Source organism: Mustela putorius, unplaced genomic scaffold (genome assembly GCF_011764305.1).
Source record: "Mustela putorius furo isolate JIRA1106 unplaced genomic scaffold, ASM1176430v1.1 tig00003845_pilon_pilon_pilon, whole genome shotgun sequence".
Lineage (NCBI taxonomy): Eukaryota > Metazoa > Chordata > Mammalia > Carnivora > Mustelidae > Mustela > Mustela putorius.
The window spans coordinates 50,606,298-50,632,680 of record NW_025421998.1 but is presented as its reverse complement, the minus strand read 5'-3'; the positions used below and the strand labels follow the sequence as shown (position 1 = coordinate 50,632,680).

Genomic DNA, 26,383 nt, shown 5'->3' with positions numbered 1-26,383 from the left:
CTGGACAAAATGAGATACAGGTACAGTTTGTTCTTAATTGTTTCATTGGACTTTTTGAAGTCTGTAGCATGTATGACCCTTAAAAGTTTCTTCTTAAAACAAAATTGCCGTGATTTATTTTTTACTGAATCTTTACACACCATTAAAACACAGTCAGGTAGCCTTTAAGACAACCATACTGCTCTTGGGGAGAAAACACCCTAAAAACCCAAGGTTCTTAAGATTTTTATTTTACAATAAAACAGGCCACAGGCAAATAAACACAGTTCTGAATTAAAAGTGGCAGGAGCATCAGGTTTCAGAATTATCGTAAAACAGGAAGGTTGTGAGGGTGTAACATAGGATGAAAGCTGCCTCAGCCCTGGAGCCTTCCTGCTGACGTGGGCCATGCCAAGATACACAGTGGTTTACACACAACACAAACACACAGGAAGGTGCACACGCACTATACTTGAAGGAGTATCTGGGGTAACTCTTATCTTTCATAAAGTCCCCTTTAAAAGTAGAAGATAATAAAATAAAAGGTTCAAAGAGTTAACTCCACTAGTTCTGAAAATAAAATGCCAGTACATTTGGATTACAAATGGTTTTCAAGTATGTGCATATTAGCAGTTTCTATTAAGGTAATGCCATCTGGGAGAATAATCTCTCCTTGATAATTCTACAGACACACATACATACGCTGAAATGCCTGGAAAAGGTTATACCTCCAGTGTTGGGGTCGAATTTCTCTCTGAACAATTGCTTTGAGACCACACCTCAGAGAAAAATGAAATATCTACGTTGGTAAATATGACTCAAAATATATGTTGTGGCCAAGAAAATATACATTGTGGTAAAGAGTGCTGTACCTACAGTTAGAGCCACATTCCAATAAAAGGAGTGGGAGAATGTGCCAAGTGGAGGTAGCAGTTAAACGGCTCACCAGAAAAATAAAGAAAATGGGGTCATTATTTTTCCTTCCCTGAAATAAAGAGGCAGCTTCTGCTTAGTTTGGAACAGTCACTGTAAAAAGGGAGGCTTGTGTTTATTCAACTCTGTTCTCCGCAGTGCAGTTCATTAGGTTGTTTTTTGTTTTTCATATTTCTTTTAAATTTTTTTAACATTGTTACAATAATTTGTGGGTACTGTAAAGCTTACTGAGGGGGTGGTAACTAGTGCTGTTAGAATATAAGCAAAAGGCAACACAAATACATAAAAATTATTTTCAAAATACTGTGTAGACTCAAAAACAAAAATTTTTAAAAACTGGGAAATCTAGCCCTTTTCCTAGACAGCAAAATTGCATTACTAGTCTTTTTCACCTATAATCCTCCAGGGCTTGGTATGTGAATCCTTGATATCCTTAAATAAAACATATGGACAAATTCCGTAAGAAGGGTGAAACTTCCATGTGTTAGTCACCACTTGAAATAAATTCCTATATAATTTTAATCACATTTATTACAAAGAAGTATTTGAAATTTACAAGTCAAATGCTTAATCTTTGAACACGCACAGGAGTAAGAGAAAATGAAGCACAAAAGTAGTTTTATTCATAAAAGATGCCAATAATAACAAATATAATAAAGGTAAGCTTAATTTCTTTTTCCTCAAATAAATACACATAAAATACATTTCACTTTAGCCTCCCATAACAAGTGTTATGGACATCTTATTAAGATATCACACCATCATTTACCGTAAATAATGGGTCAAGTGAATACAAAATCACCATAGAAAAACTATCAACCCCAAACATAGTTCTTAAAGCAATTAAAGCAATGTTGATTCTGTTTCAAACCTGAACAACAAATTAAGAATTAGTATACTAAATTTTCAACAAAAATATGATGTTTCACACTATAACAATAGAATTAAAAAACTAGAGGTTCAGCAAGATTGAATCCGATCACACCAAGTTGCACTGATGGTAACACATATTTTAGAGTTGGATCTCTTTTGATACACATTCTTTACTTGGCTTGGAAGATACTACATTCTCATGTTTCCTCCTACTGGACTTGCTGCTTTTTCTTTGTCCTCTTTACTGGTTCCTCTTCTCCTTGCTGACCTCTTAATTCTGGAATTCTCCATGGCTTAGTCCTTGGTCCTTTCCTCTATGGGGAGTGACTCCCTTGGTGAGCTCATTTAATCTCATCATAAATATCATTATGTGTTGGCAACTTGAAAATATGTGTCTCCAATCTAGACTTCCCTCTTGAACTCTAGACTCATATACTCAGCTGCCAACAAGCAATCTCAATTTGTATGTTTAAAAGATATCTCAAAGTTACCATGTTTAAAAATGAGTTCCTGATTTTCCTCTCAAACTCACTCCACCTGTAACAGTCTTCTCCATATTGGTTGTTGGCAACTCCCTCCTTACAGTTGCTGAGGCCCAAATTTTGGAGTCATCTTTGCCTTCTTCCATTCTCTCTCGTCCTACATCAATTTCATCAGAAAATCCTATTGGCTCTGTCTTCAGATACATGTATTTGACATATATGTATGACCATTTCTCTAACTTCTGTAACTCCACTGCTAACAAAATAGTGTAAGTCAACATCTCTCTCAACGGGATTACCAGGGTCCTAAACTAACTCAGGTCACATGATCCTCTGCTGAAAATCCTATAGTGGCTAGCTGTTTTGTTGAAAGTAAAAACAATTATTCTCATAAGTCCTATGTGATCAGACCTTTCTTTTCCTCTCTAACCCCATCTCCAATTAATCTCTCACTGACTCTGCTCTAGCCACACTGGCTTCCCTCCTATTCCTTAAAACATTTCAGGCGTCTCCCATCTTAGTTCCCAGAAAACTCTTTCCTCAGATCAATTTGTGCTTAATCCTTTACCTTCTCACACAGCTTCTTACAACTTTCCCTCCATTCCCCACCCTGTAACTCCCATCTCTTGGCCTTTTCTCTGCAATACCTACTAACTGATATTGTAAAGTTATAAAGGTATTAATTGTATTCTATTTCTGACAACCCTTCTTAGGATGTAAGCTTCAGGAGTGCAGCAACTTTCATCTGCTTTGTCCACTGGTACATGTCAAGCCCTCCACAACAGTAGTACCTGGAACATGCCAGATACTTACTAAATATTCATAGAATGGAATGAATGGGATAGAATTGGGAAATCTTAGAATAGAATGGTGTGGAATGGAATGGAATGGGATTGGATACAAAAGAACAGAATAGGCTGGTACAGCAGTTGGCTCTGCTGCTTTGCTATCTACTCTACTTAATATCGCTGACCCTGCCTTTGTTTCTAATCTGTAAAACAAAACATAACAAAAACAAACAAAATAACCCAGCTGAACAGCAAAAGAGCGATGGGATAACTATAAGATGATCTAGATTTTTCAAAGATGCCAAATATCCAAATTATAATCACAATAAAATTGATTTGTAGTAAAAATATTGCCTTTCTAAAACCTAAGGTACTGCTCAGAAGGCCATAACCAGTGAGGTTCTGCATATTCCTAAATGAGAAAAGTAAGAAATCTCAAAACCATACACAAAGACAAGTAATTTGGGCCAGAATAAATGAAATGACCACACCTTACTTCATTCTTTATTCTTTTTAAAGATTTTACTTATTGATTTGAGAGAGAGAGAGAGAGAGAGAGCATGAGCAGAAGGGGAGGATCCCCAGGGAGCAGGGAGCCTGAGGCGGGGCTCAATCCCAGGACCCTGAGATCACGACCTGACCTGAAGGCAGACACTTAACCGACTGAGCCACCCAGGTGCCCCTACACCCATTCACTTCAAAGTAACCCTTTTCCAATAAGTAATAGTGTAATACAAAGTATGGCTTTAAAAAAGAAAACCATTTTATTTTGAAGCCACAGAGAATTGCAAAAATTGAACAGAGAGGACCCTGTATACTCTTCACCCCATTTCCCCAATGGTTACATATTACATAATAATAATATTTAATATCAAAATCATTAAGTTAACATTGATACAATTTTATATAAATGGAACCATACAGAATGTGTGTGATTTCTTGGGATTGGCTTTTCTCACTCAGCATAATGTCCTTGAGATCCAGCCAAATTGCTGCCTTATCAATAGTCCTTTCACGAGGCACCTGCGTGGCTCAGTTAGTTAAGCATCTGCCTTCGGCTCTAGTCATGATCCCAGGGTTCTGGGATTGAACCCTGTGTTGGAGCCCCTACTCAGTGGGGATCCTGCTTCTCCCCCTCCTTTTTTCATGCTGTCTTGTGTGCTCTCTCTCTCTCAAATAAATAAGTAAAAATCTTAAAAAAAACCCAGTCCTTTCATTTTTATTTCTGTATAGTATTCCATGGTATAGACCTACCACACAGTTTGCTTAAACATTAACCTGTTGAAGGACACTGTAGTTGTTTACTGTTTAGACCTATTCCAAATAAAGCTGCAATTAATAATGTTGCACAGTTTCGTCTGTGTGTGTGAACACAAGTTTTAATTTCTCTAGGATAAATTCCCAGAAGTGCAATTGCCAGGTCATATAGTAAGTGTATTTTTATATGTTTTAGGAAAAAGCCAAACTTTTTCAGAGTGGCAGCATCATTTTACATTCCTATTAGCAAAAATGTATGAATCCAATTTCTCTGTGTCCTTGCCAACATTTGGTATTGTCATGATTTTTAATTTTAGCTGCTCTAATAGGTATAGATTGATATTTCATTGTGGTTTTAGTTTTATTTCCCAAATGGCTAATGATATTTAACATTCTTTCATGTGCTTATTTGCTACTTGTATATTTTCCTTACTGAAATGTATTTTCATGTCTTTTGCCCTTTTTTTTTTTTTTACTGTTGAGTGTGAGAGTTACTTACGGATTCTAGCTATGAGTCCTTTGATCATACATGTAGTGGCAAGTCTTGCTTTTTCTATAGTCAGGGTTTCACCCATAGACTCCTAACATATACACTTATTAAAGCAATGAACCCAAGAGCTCATTACACAACAGATAAAATTATACAGAAATGACTGATAAAAATTCTTTTTGTTTTTGCCGTTAGTTTGTCATTGTCCACTAATATTTTTAACCTTTTTCTCCTTCCTGCCCCAAAAAATTAAATACAAAAACAATTTTAAATAAAAATATGTGCCAGTATACATGCTTCATCATTCATGTACACTAATTCTGTAGATGCATGTACTGTGTATTAGGATAAATCCATAACATACATACACAGGCACATGCATGTACACACATTATTCTCAGCTTTTATATTCATGGAACAAAAGCCTGAGGGTCAAATCTTGTCCTAGTGTCACTTGGTAGAATACGGACCCATGGGTTTCCTGTTACTAAGGTCCAACAGTAGCTCCTATTTTACAGAAAATAAAACTTCTCTCTCTCTTACTTAAATATGACAAATACCTCGCATTCTTTCTGATAATGAGGAGTTTTTTTTTAACATGAATTCTTTGTTACAAAATTAAAACCTGTCTATTTTAGCAAGCGCAACCTGTGTTTATGTGAGAGTTTCCAGCTCTTGTGTTTTCCTTAAGATTCTTTCAAATGTTAGGTCTTCTGCTCTTTCAATCACAGTACTTCTCCACAGCAGTTACAGAGAGATCATCATCATTGTATTAGCAGTTAGTGTCTAACCAGGGAAACAGAACAAAGGCTAGCTACCCCAACAGAATAAAATGAATATGATGGACTTCACTGGGGAAGTACTGGAAGAGACAAAACAGAAAACAGAGGAAAATAAGGTAACCCAGAGATTTAACAAGTACGACTATCTCAAAGATTGGAGAAACTAAGAGAAGACAGAGTACACTGGAGCCCAGAAGCTGGCAAGAGGGAGCCATAAATCCAGAAGGCCATCACTGTGCCACCTTTATGGGCAATAAAACCAGGACCACAAGATTGGTTCTGAGACCATGGAGAAAATGGAGCCATTTGGACTGATTTGGAGCCATTATCTACACTGGGACCATGGCAGGAAGGGCTTCCTGAAGGATAGGGCACAGAGTGGGGCAAGGAGTGGGAGGTATGACAGAGCTTTGTTGTCTCCCTTTCTATCTCTACCCAATACTTCCCTTTGGCTAAACCAAGAAGGAGACGGTTGCCGAAGGATCATGGGAAATGATGTGTACCAGCATCAGCCCCATGCAAAACAGAGCACACAGCAGGGCAAGGGAAGAAAGTGACCACTGGAACAGTGATGAGAACGAATGTATGGTAAACTGAGCTGAGGAAGTCAAATAAGCCAGATTTCAGAGTCAGGCTGCATTTTAGCAACTCTATAAAAAGATTCAATAGAACTCAGTACTACTATGGATATATATTTAGTCCTATTGATAACCTTGGAGTACAATTATCCATCAGGTCTATGATCTCCAATTCTCCCAGGCTGGCTGTAACAACCGAGCAAGACTAAGGAACACACAAATGGACAGAAGTTTCCCCGTGAACACTCTTGGGTGGGTAAAAACGGACTGTGCCCCGAATGACATGGTGATTCTCCAACTCTGCTCCCACTGGAGCCCTTTTTGTGAACGTGTTTACATTTCCTAATGTACTACTGTTTCACACCATGGAAAATACCATCATACAACACAAAATGCCAAGGAAACTAAAATCTGGTTCATTTTAAAATGGTATGATTTTCTATCGGCTTCATCCTAGGCTGTTCAAGTCAAACAAAAGAATGGGAACAAGGAAAAGGAAGGTACCAGAATGGGTCAGGTTGAAAGAGGCGAAGCTACGGTCTATTCAACATGTCCTTTAGGGTCAAGTGCAATGTTGGCCACTTGCCATTAGGTAACTTGCCTAAAACTTAAATCAACTTTGAGAGGTAAGAATGTTTATTCCAGGTTTATAGATGAGAAAATTAAGAGTCAGTGAGGCTGAACACCTTGCTCAAAATGTCTCTCACTGAGGGTGGGACACAGGGGGCTATTTACATTCCTTACAAAAAGCCAACTACTGTCTACTACACCAAGAATGTTTCTGTGACTTTATATGCTTAAATCATATTTTACTCTGAAAAGATTCTTTTTTACTTGAAACAAAATAAAATTCCTAAATCTAAGGAGAACATGTCTTTCTAGCATCTATGGAATCACTAGGCAAGGGCATGTAGTGCTTGGCAAAAGGGACAGGAAGAAAAGCATCCAAAAATTTAGGAGATATTCAAATTATTCTCTCTTACATATTCCTACAGAATAAGATCACAGTTGTGTCAATATGCATAATGTAAGTGAGAATAGAAATTTGTAGTGGTAAAAAATAAGTCAATGTAATCTGAGGAACTAAACTTACAAGCACTAAAATCAAGAAACTGCCTTCTAGAGACTCACAGTCCAGAGAGTAAGAAAGCCAAGGTGTTCTTTTTTTCCTCCTCCATGATTCTGACCACATACAAATAAGGGGATACTTAGGGGATCTCTTAGTGTACAGTGAACTAATAGATAGAATTTCAGTAATTACCATATCATTACCTTGACATTACAGTGCACACATACCCCTTTATTCATTCATCCCTTGCTCACCATTTTATAACCATTACACTTCCTGTAATCTCCACATGGATGTTCACTTGGCATCTCACACCTCATACTTGGACAAAGGGCGTGCTAGGTGCTGGGACTGCAAAGTACTAACACATGGTATCTACTCCCAAGGAACTTTTTAAACCTAACACAGCGGTTCCCAGCTTTCTCCTTAATGGTGTCCTTAGCATCTCAGTATTTTTTTTTTTTTTTTTACCAATCCCCTAAGCCACAAGAAATAACTATCAACTCAGTTTACTGATTTGTCAGGTCCAAACAACTTAGTAACTATTTTTGTCCTAACATTGTGGGCACTATACAACTTTTCAAACCTTGGAATCAGATTAGAAACCACCACTTTATTTTCCTATTCCAGAATAATTTTTACAAAGTACTTGATTTTTATCATGGCAATTTCCAAAATCCAAGTTCTGCAAAGCTATGATGTTATTAAACAGAATGATGGAACACCGGGTGATATTTACGGGAAATTGCTGAATCAGAGTATTGCACACCTGAAACTAATCTAACACTGTTTACGAGCTAACTAAAATTAAAATGGAAACTTAAACAAATAAAATATAAATAAAAGGATAAAAAGATTGAATGTTCACATTTCAAACTTCCTGGAGTTACTGTTTCATATGGTGTGTGACTGATGTCTTTGTGGGTCCCCTCAAAGTTTGAGATGTCCCACAGCACTCCTGCAGGTCCACCCTGTGGAACCTAAGCAAATACTTTGCAAACTAAGTCTCTTCTTAACGTAGGCGCTGTGGGCATTGTGGGTTGGGTAATTCTTGTTATAAGGGCTGCTTTCTGTATTGCAAGATATTTAGCAGCATTCCTGGCCATCACCCAGAGGATCCCAAGAGAACACACTCCTTTCAGTTGTAACAATGAAAAATGTCTCCAGACATTGCCAAATGTCCTTCAGAGTGCAAAATTGCCCCCCTTTAAGATTCACAGGTTTAATGGAAAGCATAGACAAGTAAATGAATATTTGCCAAGGGACAGCATAACATTTATGATAAAAGAAGCCATTTGGCAATGACCTTCCTGGTGCCAGTCCAGTGGTAAAGTCTTAAATGCATCTGACTCATAGGATTACCCTCACTTTCTTAAAACTCTGTCTCCTTTTGCTGCTAATACTGCACACTTACAGTTTTCTGTTCTCTCAGTAACCATTGTTTCACAATCCTTTGGTTGGATCCTCCTTCTGGACTTTCCATGGTGGAATGGCCCAGAGCCCAGACCTCAGATCTTGTTCAGTCTCTACTCACAGCCATGTCAGTGGACATGTCAGTACAATTACTATGTACTCTCTATGCTGATGATGCCCAAATTCCTATCTCTGTCCACACCTCTCCTAAACACGCCTGTCCAACTCTTCCCTCAACATGCCCAGGTTGATGTTTGGTTGAATTTTAACACCTAACAAAGCCAAAACCAAATACCATGTTTTCATTCCTAAACACACTCTTCACCAAGTGTTTACCGCAGAATACCATGAACATGCACCCAATTATTCAGGCCCAACGGCTCAAGTGTCATCCTTGAGGCTTCTGTTTTTCTTCACCCTAGACCAAATCTAATGAATCTTGTCAACCCTATCTTTAAAATAGCTTTCTTTTAATTAATTAATTAATATTTTAAAATTTTCAGCATAACAGTACTCATTATTTTTGCACCACACCCAGTGCTCCATGCAATCCATGCCCTCTATAATACCCACCACCTGGTACCCCAACCTCCTATACCCCCGCCACTTCAAACCCCTCAGATTGTTTTTCAGTGTCCATAGTCTCTCATGATTCATCTCCCCTTCCAATTTCCCCCTACTCCCTTCTCCTCTCTAACTCCCCATGTCCTCCATGCTATTTGTTATGCTCCACAAATAAGTGAAACCATATGATAATTGACTCTCTCTGCTTGACTTATTTCACTCAGCATAATCTCTTCCAGTCGCATCCATGTTGCTACAAAAGTTGGGTATTCATCCTTTCTGATGGAGGCATAATACTCCATAGTGTATATGGACCACATCTTCCTTATCCATTCGTCCATTGAAGGGCATCTTGGTTCTTTCCACAGTTTGGCGACCGTGGCCATTGCTGCTATAAACATTGGGGTACAGATGGCCCTTCTTTTCACTGCATCTGTATCTTTGGGGTAAATACCCAGGAGTGCAATTGCAGGGTCATAGGTAAAAATTCTTTCAAATTTGATCGCTTCCACTCACCTCCACTACTGTCACTTGGATGCAAGCCACCATCAACCTTAACTCACCACTGTGACTGCCTCTGAGTATCCTGCTTCTACTTTTACTTCTAACAATCCATTACAGCAGCAAGGAGGGTTTTAAAGCATAAATAAGATCATATTACTTCCCTGCTTGAGACCACACTTGGAGTAAAATCCAAAGACCTTACTATGGCCTGAATTTGTGATCTGGATGCCCCTCTGGTCTCATTTCTCATGGATCCTGTCTCATAAACCCATTTTCTGTTCCTGGAAGGTATTGAGCAAGCCCAGGCCTTTTATATGTGTTATTTTCATGCCCAGAATGCTGTTCCTTCAGATATTTCTGTTGCTTGTGAATGAAACCAGAATATGTTATCCCCAAATATGTCTCTGTGATATAAAAATTATTTTGAGCTGAAGGCAATTAAGAAGCAACAAATGCAGGAAAAGCTCTCTCAACCCTCTGCCTTTTTTGCATGAAGGCAGGATATAAATTGTCCTTTTCCTGGAAACAGACTCTTATCCCAGAGACAGCACAAGAGGAATCTGCAAACACACCTTTCTCCATTAGTTTTCTCCTATATATTTACTTTCCTACAGTTTGTGACCCCCGGGAGCTTAAAACTACTATCCCTACTCCTATCATTTTTCTACAACTTTATTGTTCTTTATTGAATAATCTTCCTTAGTTATTGTTGAAGATAAGCTGGAGTTCTAAGTCACCACTTTGAGTTACTCTTTGTTAACGGTTTCTCTCTTATGATGTACACTATGCATTAATAACTTCTTCTCTTGTTAATCTGTCTTTTTAATCCCCCAATTTTTTAAAAGATTTTATTTTATTTATTTATTTGACGGAGAGAAATCACAAGTAGTCGGAGAGGCAGGCAGAGAGACAGAGAGGGAAGCAGGCTCCCCGCTGAGCAGAGAGCCCGATGCGGGACTCGATCCCAGGACCCTGAGATCATGACCTGAGCCGAAGGCAGCGGCTTAACCCACTGAGCCACCCAGGAGCCCCAATCCCCAAATTTTTGAAGATGGGTAGAAGTAAAGTTTTGCTTCCCTACACTCTATACTTAGGTACTCGCTTCTTCCAAGTCCTGCTCAATAGTGTCTCTTAAGATAAATTTATTTTTTATTTTTATTTGTTTACATTCTATCTTCTCCATTGTAGTGTACACCCCCTTGAAAGCAGGAAATTTTTATCCCCCCCCCCCCAACCAAGACTATAGCCATTACTTAAAGTGGTATCTGGCATTTAGTACTGACTCAATGTGTATTTGCTGAATACATGAACAGCAGGATGGCTAAAGGCATTAGTGAGCAGGTCTGCATGCTATGCTGCAAGAATAAAGAGGGACAAAACATTTGAGTCTGAATGGATTGATGGTTAGGAAAATCTTCCTAGAGAAAGTGAAGCTTTAGCTTCATCTTTAGAAGATGAGAAAAGCTAAAGGGGAAGAAAAGCAATCCAAGTTGAGAAAATGGGTTGGTGGGTCAGTGCTCCAAGGGTGAAGCTGCAAGATGTGTTTAGGAAACTGAGCAGGTAAGCAAAGCTGGGGCCATGGGGCAGCAGTCCTCAGCCATTCCGTATCTCCACATTGAGAAAATTCACCATTCTCAAGTCCAACAGAAAATCTTTCATGTGGTTCTCAAATGCAGATGCATGCCCCTCTACTTAGGGTATATCAGAATCTTATAAAGGGTGGGGGGGGTGTGAAACTGTGAAGAAAACCTAGGGAGAACAAGTGCTTAAGTAAGTAGGCAGCATCTGCCTCAGTCAGTTAAGCATCTGCTTTTAGCTCAGGTCTTGAGATTAAGCCCTACATCATGCTTCCTGCTCAGTGGGGAGTCTGCTTGCCTCTCCTTTCCAGCCCTCTCCCTGCTCTTGCTCTCTCTCAAATAAATTAAAAAAAAAAAAAAAGTAGGCAGCATTTGTCAAAAAATAACTTTAAAAGAAGAGTGTTTATGTGTGCATATTCCTACATACCTGAAGATTTTTTTAATTACCTTGAAAGTGATGGGGGCATTTTGAACCAAAAATTATCATAGTCAGAGAATTTTCTCAATTTTATGAATAGTATTTGAAAATGTGATACTACACATTATGTGGCATAAATACACCATGAGTTATTTTGTCAGTCTTCTATTATTCAGTTTGTAAGCCACTTCTGATTTTTGTAATCATAAGAAAGAGTAATCAACATACTACTTTATTAATTTTTGAGCATATTACTCCCTTAGGATAAATGCCTAGAACAAGATATACTATTAAAAGCTATAAATATTTTAAAGCTCCCATATCTTCTGCCAGAAGAGCCTCCAGAAAGAACATAGCTCTCATTGTTCTCCCAAAAGTTTATCAGTGCCTTTTTGCCACACAGTCATCAATGCTGAGTATTTTTTAAATTTTCTCTAATTTAATACATTTGAATAATACTTCCTGATGATGTTTTTTATTTTCTTGATTACTAATGATGTCCATCATTGTTCTATATGTTTTCTATCACTTGTACATCTCCTTAAATCATCTGCATACATCCTTTGGAAAGACAGATCTTGGGAGTTTCCTGTATTGCACAAATATCACGAGCACTTAACAGTTTTCCGTTGTTACTACAAACATTCACTAACTTAAGCATACTATGGGCAAGATGGTGTTCTAAATGTTTTAAAAGCATCAGTTCATTTAATCCTCGCATCAGTCATATGAAAGTGGTTTTACTAGTGTATTTATTTACAGATGAAGACATACGGTATGGAGAACTTAGTAGCTAGATCAAGTTACAGAGCTATTAAAGGACAGAGGTGAAGTTTGCCTCAGACATGTTCTTAACTTTTCTGGAGGAGAATATTTGAGGGGAAAATGAGGTTAATTTTGTACATGTTGACTTTCATGGGGTTATAAAATATCTAAGTTAATGGTTCTCAACTAGGGATAATATTGTTCACCGGGAGACATTTGGCAATTTTCTGGAGACCTTTCTGATCATCAAGACTGGGGAGGGGTGCTTTTTGTATCCAGTGGGTAAAGGCCAGGTCTGCTGCCAAACAACCTACAAGGCAGAGGGCAGTCCCCTACCACAAAGAATTGGCCAGTCCAAAATGTCAATAGTGCTGAAGCTGGGAAACCTCCATCTACGTAGCTAGATTTAATACGGAGTCTGGAATTCAGAAAAGTGGTCTAGGTCATAGAGATTTGGCACGAACGATCTAGAAGCTCACCATAAAAGGGTGACATTTTCATGTAAACATATGCTGCATGCTACCTCTCTGCTCACCGGCAGCTTGTATCAAGTTTATTATTAAGCTTTCAGAATTAAACTGACTCTAAAAGCTGAACATTAAGCCACACAAAATTCATTTACAGAGCACCCTGTTTTTCAGTAATTGTACAGAGAAATTAGGATTCCTGTTCTTGTTCCAAAAACAATAATGCAAAACAAAATCCCATATAATTATTATGTTTGTCACCAAAACGCTTGCAAGCAAATGGGGTCATTGCTGAGTAACACAAAATGGAGTATTTTAGACAAATTAGGCGATTCCAACAATAGGAAACACAGAATTAAGGGAAGAATATATTAGAATTACAAGAACATCATAAACAAACAGACAATTAAGACACACTTTGAAACACTGGCTAATGAGCCACCTTGTAAAAGGATTATTGCCATGTCATGTCGATAGCAAGGCATACTTGACAGTTCAAAGACTTTCTTCAGGAACTTAAGTGCTACTTTTGCTATTTTGGAATCCTGGCTGGCAGGCCACGTTGTCAAGGTCACGTTCTGCTGGCAGGCAACAAAGTTAAAGGTACTGGTCCATGCACATTAGCAAGGGGGCACGGTGCCAGCTGAAGGGTACAGTAAAGGCCGGGTGCTTCCATAATAATAATAATAATGAAAGAGCATTATAACTGGTTGTATTTTAAAGCAGTTTTTCATAAAAATCAGGGTTCCTTGGATATCTGAAATATTTTGTGTTTCTTTCCAGCTAGAAAAATGAAATGACCATGACTACAGAACCCATGCATTTTAATGGGATGGAGTGTAAGCTCTGGAGTCAGATGCCTGGATTCAAATCATACTCTGCCACTTCAAACCAGTTGTATGATCTTAGGCACATTATTTTAAAACTGCTTTGTGACTCAGTTTCTTTATCTCTAAAATGGGAGACATAGCAATATTTATCTCCTAGGGTTCTTGCAAGAACCATGTGAATTAATGAGAAGTTCTTATAAACATTTTACATACATTAAATGCTCACACTATTGAGTATTTTAATATAATTTTTGCCTTAGTCTGCCTGGACAGCTGTAACAAAATACCACAGCCTGTGTGACTTAAATAACACACCAAACTTTATTTCTCACAGTTCTGGAAGGTAAGAAGTCTGAGGAGATTAAGGGTTTAGTGTCAGGTACACTCTGGGGGCAGTGTCTGGTGGTTTGCAGAAGGCTGCTTTCTTATTCTCTCCTCACATAGTGGTTGGAAGGGGGAATGGTGTAAGGAAAAAGAGAGGGGGTACTCTCTGATCTCTTCTTATAAAGGCACTAATCCCTTTATGAGAATTTACCCTTATGATATCATCTAAACCTTATGATTCTTAATAGAATCACCTTGGAGGTTAGGCCTCCGACATATGAATTATGTTATGCCGTCCAGAATAATTTTGAAACAAACAAAAATATTGCGGCAGCTAAGTTCCTTTCTTAAAGATAACAGTCTTAAGTCACAAACAAAGAATCTCTCCTCTAGTTCTACATACCTGCTTCATGAAAATTCCCTATTTGTCCAAGGATGTTAATGTCTACTCTAAACTTAGGTTATCATAATTTACTTTGTTTAATATAATACTGACAAGATCTTGAACTATTATGTAAATACCTCATGCCATTTAACTCCTCATATGCTTATACCCTGATTTCTTCAAAGGAATTTTTTATAGTATGCTTTGGCCTGGCTTGACATAAGGACTCGTTTTAATATCAGAATATGCCAAGTCCTTGTGTGCCTCCAAGCCTGATGCGTCATTAGGAGTCAGTGAATATTTGTTAAATGAAAGAAGAGAAATACTGAATCACATTCTGTTGATTTAATGATGACAGTATTATACATTAAGAAAGAAGGTTCTAACTTTATAATTCTTTTCTTGTATCTTATAGTCTTCCTATTTGCTTTTCTTTCTTTCATTTTATTTTTTTCAAATTGGCACATGGTAAAGTGGAATATTTTGGTGTACAGGTCTATGAATTTCAACACATGTATAGATTAATATGACTATACTCACAGTCAGGACACAAAACAGGTCCATCACCCCAAAAACTCCCTTAGGCTCCACTTATTCCAACCACTGGCAACTACCAATCTGTTTTTGGTCACTATTTGACTTTTAATATTAAATGAATTTTTTTTTTTACTTTTTCTTTTGGAATTATTTCAAATTTGCAGACAAGTTGTCGAGATAATACATCAAGTTCTCATATAGGATGCACCCCACTTACTCTAATATTAACATCGTACGTAGCCTTGGGACATGTGCCAGAACTAAGAAATTAACATTGATAGAATACTATGAAGTAAACTACAGATTTTACTTGGATTTCATCAGTTTCCCATTAGCATCCTTTTCACTGTTCCAAGATCCAATCCAGAGTGCCTCGTTGCATTTAGTGGCTGTATCTCACTGATCTTCTCTGACATGTGGTGGTTTCCAGTCTTTCCTGGGGTTTCATAACTTTCACGCTTCTTAAAGATTACCACTCAAGTATTCTGCAGAAAGTTCTTCGATTTGAATTTGTCTGATGTTTTTGCATTATTAGACTGAGGATATGAATTTGGGGGAAGAGCACAAAAAGGTAAATGCCTTCCTTATCACTCCCACAGAAGTACAATATCTTTACACGTATCACTGGTGATATTCTCTTTGATCTCTTGGTTAAGGAGGTTTCTGCCAGGTTTGTCCCCTGCAACATTAACATTTCCCCCTTTTTGTACTCCATTCATCGAGTCCTTAAATTTAGAACCGTTAGTAAGACTACACTACTATTAGCATAATTTATCTACAACCCTATCTTGTGAGAGGCATTACGTGAAAGGTGTTTTGCATTTACTCCTCGGCATATCCCTGAGACAACTATTATCATCCTGATTTCATAAGGGAATTGAGGCTCAGGGGAATTAAAATACTGCTTCACTAATAAGAAGTAGAAGCAAAATCAGGTCCACGAAGAGTGGATTTCCAAACACACGCTCTCTTCTTACCAGACAGCTCTTTCATCTACCCCCAAACAAATATCAGTGAAAGTAAAGCAATAAATTCCTGTCACTGTTGTCAAGTATGCAACTCACATATTTTACTTCTCCACTTTAACATACCAACATATTTGAACTAGCATGTTTATTTCGTAAGGCTGTGGCTGGGCTGTGTGATAATTAGCAAACTGACAGACAGGACCTGTCATTAGTGGGGATACCAGACAACATAGATAAACATCACCAAGTCTGGGAAGAAGAGGCCTAAGTGGAAAGTGAGATCCCATGGGAGAAGGAAAGAGAATACATGACCAGAAAAGAAATTCAGGGGTGAATGCCAAAGAAGTATACTGAAAATAATGGCAGAGAATTGTCAGGGGGAAAAATACCCTACCTCTCCTTTTCCCATCGGATCAAGGCTACAGCAAAATAACTACAGGATAACGTGTGGGGCACAGCACAGAGCCAAGATCATGCCAGGTGCTGAGAGAAACAGAGCCTGGGAGCTGTGGAGGCCTGGAGGTGTGGCCAGTCAACTGAGGCCTCAGGAAAGATGCTGGGCCTCCTCTTTACCTGCAGTTAAAACTGAGATGTTCAATTGCAGGATCTGGGCATTTTCAAGAGTTGTAAAGTCTGTGGGCATTTCACGGTTAAGAACTCAGATATCTGTATCTGTATCTCCCTGGCCCTTCAGTACCTCCACCACCACATCATTTTTAGGTCAGATTGGATTAGACTTGTTTTCCCTCTGTAGGCAAAGCCCAGTGGTTTTCCTCATATTTAAGGGAATTCCCAGGACCTCACAGTATTATGGCTACTTCTGGCTCTAACTTCCTGTCTCCACTAAATTACTGTTTTCTGCTCCGCATTTTTCACTCTTATCCATGCCCTGGCATCGATCCTGTTGTTAACGTAAGTGAAAAGAAAAAAAAAAATCAAAAACTATCCTTTTGATCCCTATAAAAATAAACCCCTCATTTGTGGCCTTTTTGTGGTAATTTGATTTTATTGTCAAGTGGGGGAGAGGAGTGTAGCATAAACACTGTAAAATATGAATATGTGACACATCAATTTCTTAAGTTCTTTGGTTTCATACTCTCATTACTTTTCCATACCTTCCCTCCCATTCCACCTCTTTTTTCTTCAGTTCCAATCCTCTAGGAACAACAACAGATACATTTCTTCCATTCTCCTGGCAGAGAGAGTTGGCTCTCTCCTACAGCAGTCCAAAAATCCACCTCTCCATTTCTTCCACTTTTCTTTTTTTTTTTTAAAGACTTTATTTACTTGAGAGAGACGGTAAATGAATACAAGTCTTGGGGCAGAGGGCAAAGGGAGAAGAAGGCTCCCCGCTGAGCAAGGAACCTGACCCTGGCCTTGATCCCAGGACTCTGGAATCATGACCTGACCCAAGGGCAAACGCAGAAACCAACTGAGCCACCCAGCTGCCCCACTTCCCCTTTTCTCAGTTAGAAGATGAGACTGCGGGGAAGGGAAAGCCTGGAGGCAAACTTTATTCCAGTTACACCTCAAATGCTAGCTTTACAATGATTCCCATTAACCACATGTCTGTAGAAGAGCAAAAGTATGCGTTGTCCCATAGAACCCAGATAATCCCAGGAGGGTTAGGAGAGTGTGGAAATATGGTAGCGGGAACGACATTCTAGTAAACAAACTGCCGGGGGAGCCGAAAAAGTGTGTACACAGACATGCTCACAGTATCTCATGCCAACATTTCTTTCCTAATACGTGTGTAACTTTTTTTTAAGTTTGAAAGTTTCTACAGATAGTAGTAACTATATGATTAGCATCACTAATACTTTCACCAGTAAATTCTCATGAATTTATGAGGGCTTAGGCAGGAATTGTATTGAGCATATTAAGTTAATTATCTCCCATTTTCTTGAAATTCAAGCTTATTTTTTTCAAGCATATGTTTTAATTACCACAGTAACATCTTGGATATCAGAATTGTAATCAAATGAATCATTCAGCATGGTTTAAATTTCTGTGTAGGTAAAGGTCAAATACCAGAACTGTACTAGATGAGCTATTTTAATTGAGAAAACTTAAATTCTCATTTTCTTCAACAGAATATATTGACATAACTGAATGTCTCTTCAGTGATTGTGGGTCATCCTGAAAATTAAATATTTTACCTTTTGTACACAGAACACCATCCTGTAGAATAGATAACTGTTCCCCAAATCTAAGTGGTCCTTCCATCATTTGGGTTCTCTTAGACTAGGCAAAGCTTTTAGTGCAAGTGGTTTATTTGAGAGATGATTGTATAAAACACCAGCAGCACAGTAGGGAAATGAAATAGTAACGGAAGGCAGCCAAGAATAAAGCAAATTACAACTAGGGACAACTGGAGCTTCATCCCTCTAGGGAACTCTGGTCGCCAGGGCACAACACATTCTTTAGACTTAACCAAGGGGTAAGGAAGCTGAGATATTTACACATCAACTCCTGTCAGTCATAGGTTGTAGGATACTTCCTGGTGGCATTAATTCTCTGGCACTTCAGACCTGTCATGCACCTGTAATAGGCATCTGGTGTAGGCTTGAGCTACCAAAGAAAACTCTCAGGCGAAGGGAGAACTGTGCTGGCAAAAGCCAACCATAAAACTGAGAGAGCCCTAGGAGATATGGGTGGTGTACCTACACTTTCTGCTACAAGTTCTTAATAGGAATTTGAGTCCCTTTGTTTACCACTTCTAGTTCTGTCTGCTTCGTTGTGGTTGATCATTTCAGATTGTTTCTTACCTGCTGGTAGGCTCCCCTCTTGCTTTCTTATGTTTTGTTTTATGAGATCTGTGTATTTAAAATGCACATCTCAAAAGCTATTATAATTAGTTATGAAAGAGAATCATATGCTTTTTTGCTTAAGTCCCCTACAGACTATTCCCCAGAGAAGCATTTGTAGACTGAAGGGCAAACTTGGGTTTTGCAAAGATGTTTCTGATATCTTTGTGTTCTAGCATTTCTTACCAATAAAATGAGATTGCTGAAGAGTTGAGCTCTAGAAAGAGGAACTATTACCAAAGAAAGGAATGCATGTAGATATGAATACATAACTGAAAGAGATCACAAATGTCCACCACAAAATTTAATCTTATGACATTCTCATTAAACTTATGATATGGATCATAATGAGGTTCTTCAGTAGTCTATTTTAGGAAATTTCTTGGGAAGGTTTCAATATTATCTTAAAATACCTCATGTTACAAACAATAAGAAGAAGAACATCAACAGTAATAGGCATGACATTAATTTGGGGTGACTTAAAAACCGTATGACTTCTGAATAAAAATGGTTGACTGGCCAAATACATTTATTTCTCATCCTTTCAAAATACCATAAAATGTCAGTAAAATAATTAAAATTCTGTAAGCCTATAATAATAAAGGTGATGAAAGAGATCACAAAACTGAGCAAGAGAGTTCAATGAAATTTTAAAATGGACAAGTGAAATGAACAGTGATAAATAGCCCCATTGAATGGAGACAGCACCACCAGAACTAAGTGCTGGGAGGAGGTACCATCTGCTCATGCCACAGAATCCCCAAGAGATTCAGAACTTAGGAAGATGAGTGGTCAGGTGCTGGGTCCAAAGTAGGGGTGCTGATTTAAGGTCTGATTACAAAGCATTTAAACTGCCATGTCCTCTCCAGAATAGCCAAGAGATTTCTCCCCATCTCCAGGTCTCTTTTCAACCTCCACACCTACCACACCTGTTACCTCTACAAGACGAAAGAGTTCTTCCCTGGATGAATTGAATGGAGGGGGAACCCTTGTCCTAGGAGAAAACCTGAGATGCATAGAGAGCTGGAAAGCAGCAGATGAGGTGCACATCTCCCTAGTCTACTTGCCAATCTACTTGCTGAGTGAGCTCTGGCAGCTAAGTGTCTTCCCATCCAACAGAAGCCTACAAGAGTTCTCTCTGGAGACACTGAACAACTCATGAGAAGAAATCTAAAGACACTGGTATGCAAGGATTCCCCAAAACACAAGCACACAAAGACAGATACACTCAATCAAGGAGCTGCTAACAACTCAAGCCTCCCACACAGGAAGCCGTCCAGTCCACAGTCACCACACAAATAATGAGCTTCTCCTGAGCAAATGCACACTCTTAAATATGAAAGCTCCCAACATGCAGGCGAGATCAAAACAAATGTTAAGCGTGTGGGGGACAAAGCAAAAGCATAAACTGCGGGTAGAAAACAGAAATTGAATTAACTTTAATTAATATTTTCTATCCAAAAAAGCTGCCTAGGACATGAAAATAAGAACAGTATGCTCTGATAAAAGAATGTTCTTAAAAAGTGAAGAACTTTTTGAAGCACTGGAAAAAATGAGGCTCCAAATTGAAAGGCAAAATGAATAAAAGGAGACTACGGCATATGAATGTGAAATTTTAGAACAGAGATAAAGAGAAGAGTCTAAAAAGCTTCCAAAGGAGATGAGGAAGCCACATAGAAAGGGAAGAGAATCAGACGGGGGCTAGAATTCACAACGATTTTCAACTGGTGCTCTTTGCCCAGCCACATAAATGTATTAATAATAAGGAGAGAAAAATGACATGTTCAGAAAAACTCAGTAAATATAAGCTATGATAAAATGTTCTTCACAAAAGAAAAACCGATGAAGAAGCCATAATGATCTAAGAAAGAGAAGATTGCCCAAGAGAACAGCAAAGGAAATGTGGAGGATGAATGCCATGCGTACAGAGTAACCAGCTCCCAGGAAAAAGAGTTGGAAACTCCAGGAAAAGACACAGTTGAAATGTTGCAGGTTTGGATGGTATTTTTTATAGACACATGGCAGAGATATTTAAGCCCAGAAAACCATGTAAACTGGGGGTAAATTTACAATCAAGGCTAGAAAAAGGGCAGAATGGAACAAGAGGCATGGCTGATTCAGGAGTAAACATTTAACTAGTCATATGAATACTAGTTGACTTTACTTAAGATTATAATACGGCCCCTGGAGTGGGTGGGGAAGAAATGTGCATGCACGTGCCCCTGTATATATATGTGTGTGCGTGCATCTGCACATGTGAGCATAGCATGGGTACATGGTGGGTGAACATAGAAATGGATATTAGGAGGAAATTCCTCATTTCCCCAAGCAGGGAAAACAATAGATAATGCTTAAAATTTATAAACTCAGAATTTCATATATGAGTACATTATTTAGATCTTTTTTTTTTTTTTTTAAGATTTTATTTGTCAGAGAGAGAGAGAGCACAAGCGGGGGGAGCAGCAGGCAGAGGGAGAAGCAGACTCCCTGCTGAGCAAGGAGCTTGGTGTGAGACTCGATCCCAGGACCCTGGGATCATGACATGAGCCGAAGGCAGATGCTTAACTGACCAAGCCACCCAGGCACCCCCATTATTTAGAACTATCAAGGTCAAAGACCAGAAGCAAGAGCAAAAACCGGTAAACGTAGCTGTCCCTGGAGACTGAAGAAGAAATTGGAGAGATGCAGCAAGTGACTGCTACTTTTATTCTAAGAATTGTTACTTTTTAAACTAAATGCATGCCTTATTTTAATTTCTAAAAATTTATACAGAATTAATATATAGCATTTTAGTAATTTTACTTGTCAATTCATAAGAGAACCTGAAATTCAAGTTAGTGCTTAAGCCCCCACTACAGTTAATATCAGAGCTGAGAGAGAGGAGGGATAAAATGGATGTTTATGACATTCTATAAAAATTGCATTACTTAATAAGAAAGTATAAATTAATTTTCAGAACTGGTATATCTTAATAAATAATTAAACCACTTCTTTTCCCATCCCTCTATTCTGAAATAATCAAATATTTTAGTCCAGTTAGAAAGATATGGTTAAAAGAGCTGTGGATCTCACTGTAGACAATACTATTCCTGGATACAGAGGCTAAAATATGATCTTTCAATTTGAAAATATTGTAATTCTTCAGATATAAAGCAGAAGAGCAAACAAATGCTTTGGGTGAGAAAAATCCATTTTGCAATATTCCTTTTCAGAATCACCAACACTTTGACACAATGCAAAGAGTCCATTTTTCATCATTCATCAGCTTTTTTAAATGCATTTCCTTTGCTTGTATATTGAAACTGAGTTCAGTATAACTCAGACAGTACATTGTGGTTCTGGGAAATTAAAGGCATAAGTTTTGCTTACACAAGCATATAAAGACAGAATGACATTTTTACAGTTGAATCAAAAAGAAAAGTATGAAAAGAACAGAGGACTTTTTCCTCCTTATTTCCTTATTTATAAGAAATTCATAAATTTAGCTATTAAAGATCGTCAAAAAGCAACATACACACCTTGAGTTAACTTCAGAGCTACTTGATATTTTTTTTCAACCATAGAAAAAGAGATGATTTTCTTTTAACTTTGTAAGTTTCCAAATTTCCCTAAGAGTCTATTTCTTATTTGGTTCTGAATTATGTGCACATCAGAGAAAAGAATTTGAAGAAATTAAACTATCATTTAACAATTTCTCCAGTTTATGTCATTTGCTTAACCTCTTATTTTCTCAATTAAAATAGCACTTTGATGGGATGCCTGGGTGGCTCAGTCAGTTAAGCGGCTGCCTTCAGCTCAGGTCATGATCCCAGGGTCCTGGGATGGAGCCTCATACCAGGCTCCCTGCTCAGAGGGGAGCCTGCTTCTCCCTCTGCCTGCCTCTCTCCCTGCTTATGCTTTCTCTCTGTCTCTCCCCCCTCTCTCTCTGACAAATAAATAAAATAAAAACCTTTAATTAAAAAAAAGAAAATACCATTTTGTGTGTAACAACTGTCCTTAACAAAGCACATTTATATGGTGTTTACAGTTTGCCAGTCTACTATATCATAGTCTTACCTACATTCCAAATCATTCAAACCTGCATACACCACAATAAACTGAAGACCAGTAAAGAATCCTATTATTTGTGGGTTTACTGAGCACTAACAAAAACGTAAAATAATAATAGGGGCGCCTGGGTGGCTCAGTGTGTTAAAGCCTCTGCCTTCGGCTCAAGACGTGGTCTCAGGGTCCTGGGATTGAGCTCCAAACTGGGCTCTCTGCTTGGTGAGGAGCCTGCTTCCTCCTCTCTCTCAGCCTGCCTCTCTGCCTACTTGTGATCTGTCTGTCAAATAAATAAATAAAATCTTAAGAAAAAAATAAAATAAAATAATTATAATAATTGGAAAAGCTAAGAACAATGGTAACTATGTTACGAAGTGGGGGAAGGAAAAGGAAAATTAGTTATTCTCATTACCATGCAATAAGTCAATACACAAGGTATAAAGTGAACAAATCAAACATCTATTTAAAGTTATAGATGTTGTTACTAAAGGATAAAAGTCAGAAACTGTTAAAATTGGCTAACATGGGAAGTGGGACTGGGCCTAAGTTGAAATGAGATAGAGAACAAGTTTCTTTTTATCATAAACCTCTCTATACTGATTGATGTAAATTTTTAAAACTATGTATCTATATTTCAACTCACAACACTTTACAAGAACATGCATTTTATGTACATGTATTTTTATCTTATACACACATACATATATAAAATTAAGCACCCAATACTTTTACCAACATGAAATACATCTTCACAAGTTTGTAACATTAGGGGAAATCCCTTAGAAAGCTGGGTGCACCCAGATGTTGAGTTTACAGTGCATAACCAATAACCTATTTCTGAACATTTAATAAAATAAAAAGTTAATGAATGTAAAATAAGAAACTTCATACCCTTTTAGAGACTTTTCAGTAAGAGTTTCTTTTTTCGTTTTTTTTTTTTTTTCCTGGAATATTTTGCATTCGTTGAAAAATTCCCTGCCATCTCATTAAATGTATAAATCATTCATTGGAGCCACACAGCAGAAGTGGCTTTTAGCAAGGGTATCATTTTTTTGTTCAACACTAGTAAGTAAAACACTGTTTATGTTCTGAAGCAGTCATGGGGTTGGCTAATTTCACATAAGCGAGTCTCCCTCAGTTTGGGGAGCAGCTTCCACAGGATGTTAACAATATTATTTTCAGAGATAATATATATTATTTCAGACATAATATATAAGTGCCCCATCCTTAAAGCATTAAATGTCTATTTTATAAAAAGTAATTAGAATATAAATTAGATGGGGGTGCCTGGGTGGTTCAGTTGGCTAAGCATTCGACTCGATTTTGGCTCAGGTCACTATCTCAAGGTCCTGGGATCAAGCCCTGTATTGGGCTCCACACAAGGTGTAGAGTCTGCTTGAGATTCTTTCCCTCTCCCTCTTTCCCTCACCATACTCATGTGTGTTTTCGCTCTCTCTCTCTCTAAAATAAATAAATACATCTTTAAAAGGAACGTAAATTCAGGGGCACTTGGGTGGCTCAGTGGGTTAAAGCCTCTGCCTTCAGCTCAGGTCATGATCCCAGGATCCTGGGATCGAGCCCCAATCGGGCTCTTTGCTCAGCGGGGATCCTGCTTCCTCCTCTCTCTCTCTCTCTGGGTGCCTCTCTGCCTTCTTGCGATCTCTGTCAAATAAAATCTTAAAAAAAAAGAATATAAATTCAATCAAATTTCATAACTAATCTAATTTTAGAGGTAAATAATGTCACAATAAATACTGAACTGTACCACACTGAATCAAGCCTTTTTAAATTGGTGAATTCAACTAGTCCCCGTCACTTTTCTCAATAATATATGAAGGCACTTCCTTCTTAACTGTAAGACTAGTCCATTGACTTACCCAATCTGTTTTGGCATCTACTTTGGAAACCTATAGGGAAATTCACCTGTTAACTATCAATTTCTCCAAACTAAGTGGTTGATAGCAACAATGCAGAATGGACAAAAGTACTACCTCTGTTCTCATTCTGGTCTGGACCATCGCCCTCCTTTTATATTGGCCGATTTCCTACCACTTTCTTTTTTTTTTTTTTTTTTAAAGATTTTATTTATTTATTTGACAGAGAGAGATCACAAGTAGGCAGAGAGGCAGGCAGAGAGAGAGAGAAGGAAGCAGGCTCCCTGCTGAGCAGAGAGCCCGATGCGGGACTCGATCCCAGCACCCTGAGATCATGACCTGAGCCGAAGGCAGCGGCTTAACCCACTGAGCCACCCAGGTGCCCCCCTTTTTTTTTTTTTTTTAAAGATTTTGTTTATTTATTTGAGAGAGAGACAGAGAGCGAGCATGAGAGGGGAGACGGTCAGAGGGTGAAGCAGACTCCCCATGGAGCTGGAGCCTGATGTGGGACTCGATCCTGGGATTCCAGGATCATGACCTGAGCCGAAGGCAGTCACTTAACCAACTGAGCCACCCAGGTGCCCCTCCTACCACTTTCTGATTTGCTTTTATGTCCTACGTCAATTGATGACCTTTCGATGAGGAAGGAAAAGGGGAAAAAGATGACTTATCTTTTTTTTTTCCCTGAAAGATTACCATAAATACATTTCACCATTACTTGGACAATTCTTTTTTCCTTTCTGGTTATTTCCAGTCTCTTATTCTCAATTATCTTCTTGGCTGAAGGAAATTTCCACTCATTGCTATTTTGTTTAGCTCTTTGAAACCCTCTTTTATTGAAACACATAAGGAAAAGGCTTTACATCCAAACAAACATTTCATGGGACAAAGACATCAAGCAAGAAAACAGAAATAAGGGTACCTGGGTGGTCGGTAGATTCAGCTTGGGTCATGATCCCAGGAATCCCGGGATTGAGCCCCACGTTGGGTTGGGCTCCCTGCTCAGCAGGGGGTCTGCTTTTCCCTCTCTCTCTGTTCCTGCTCCCCAGTCCCCAGCTCATGCTCTCTCTCTCTCTTTCAAATAAACAGATAAAATCTTTAAAAAGAGAGAAAATAGATATGATACGCAAGTACCCTAGAAAAACTCTGATGACTGAAATGCCTATTTCACCTCAGGTTTTTCACTTCTGTTTTCCCTTTGGGAATGTGTATCATTCCAAATATACATGCTCTAGACCAGGCTGAAAACTGATGAAGTTGAAAGACAAAGAAAGATTACCTTCTAACGCTTCATGTTCTGACAGATGATAAGCTATATTCCGTACCAAATCCCCACTCTCACTGATTCCTATCTTCTTGTGTATCTACCACTACCATGAAATGTATTGTTATTCATATTATACTGCAAATTATTTATACACTGGAGACATTATACCACTTTAGAAGTGATTTCCTAGAATAAATCCAAAAAGAATGCTCCTAATATAGGATTACGAGTTGGTTAAGTCAGTTTTAATGCTCTATGAGAGACTACTGAGCAGTCAATAAAGGGACAGAGAAGAATAAGCATTAGTCTTATTAAATATATCTCAGAATTCTGAGTAAAGCACCAGAAAGTCCATTCAGTCTGAGGACCCAAAAAGAATTTTTTCCACTTCCTTCATTAGGCTTATAA

General features: G+C 38.3%; 1 protein-coding gene across 16 annotated transcripts in view; it reads right to left on the bottom strand.

Moving 5' to 3' along the window:
- The window catches only part of HDAC9 (histone deacetylase 9), a 924,856-nt gene that overhangs the window by 474,167 nt on the left and 424,306 nt on the right, over positions 1-26,383 (bottom strand). The window lies entirely within an intron of this gene.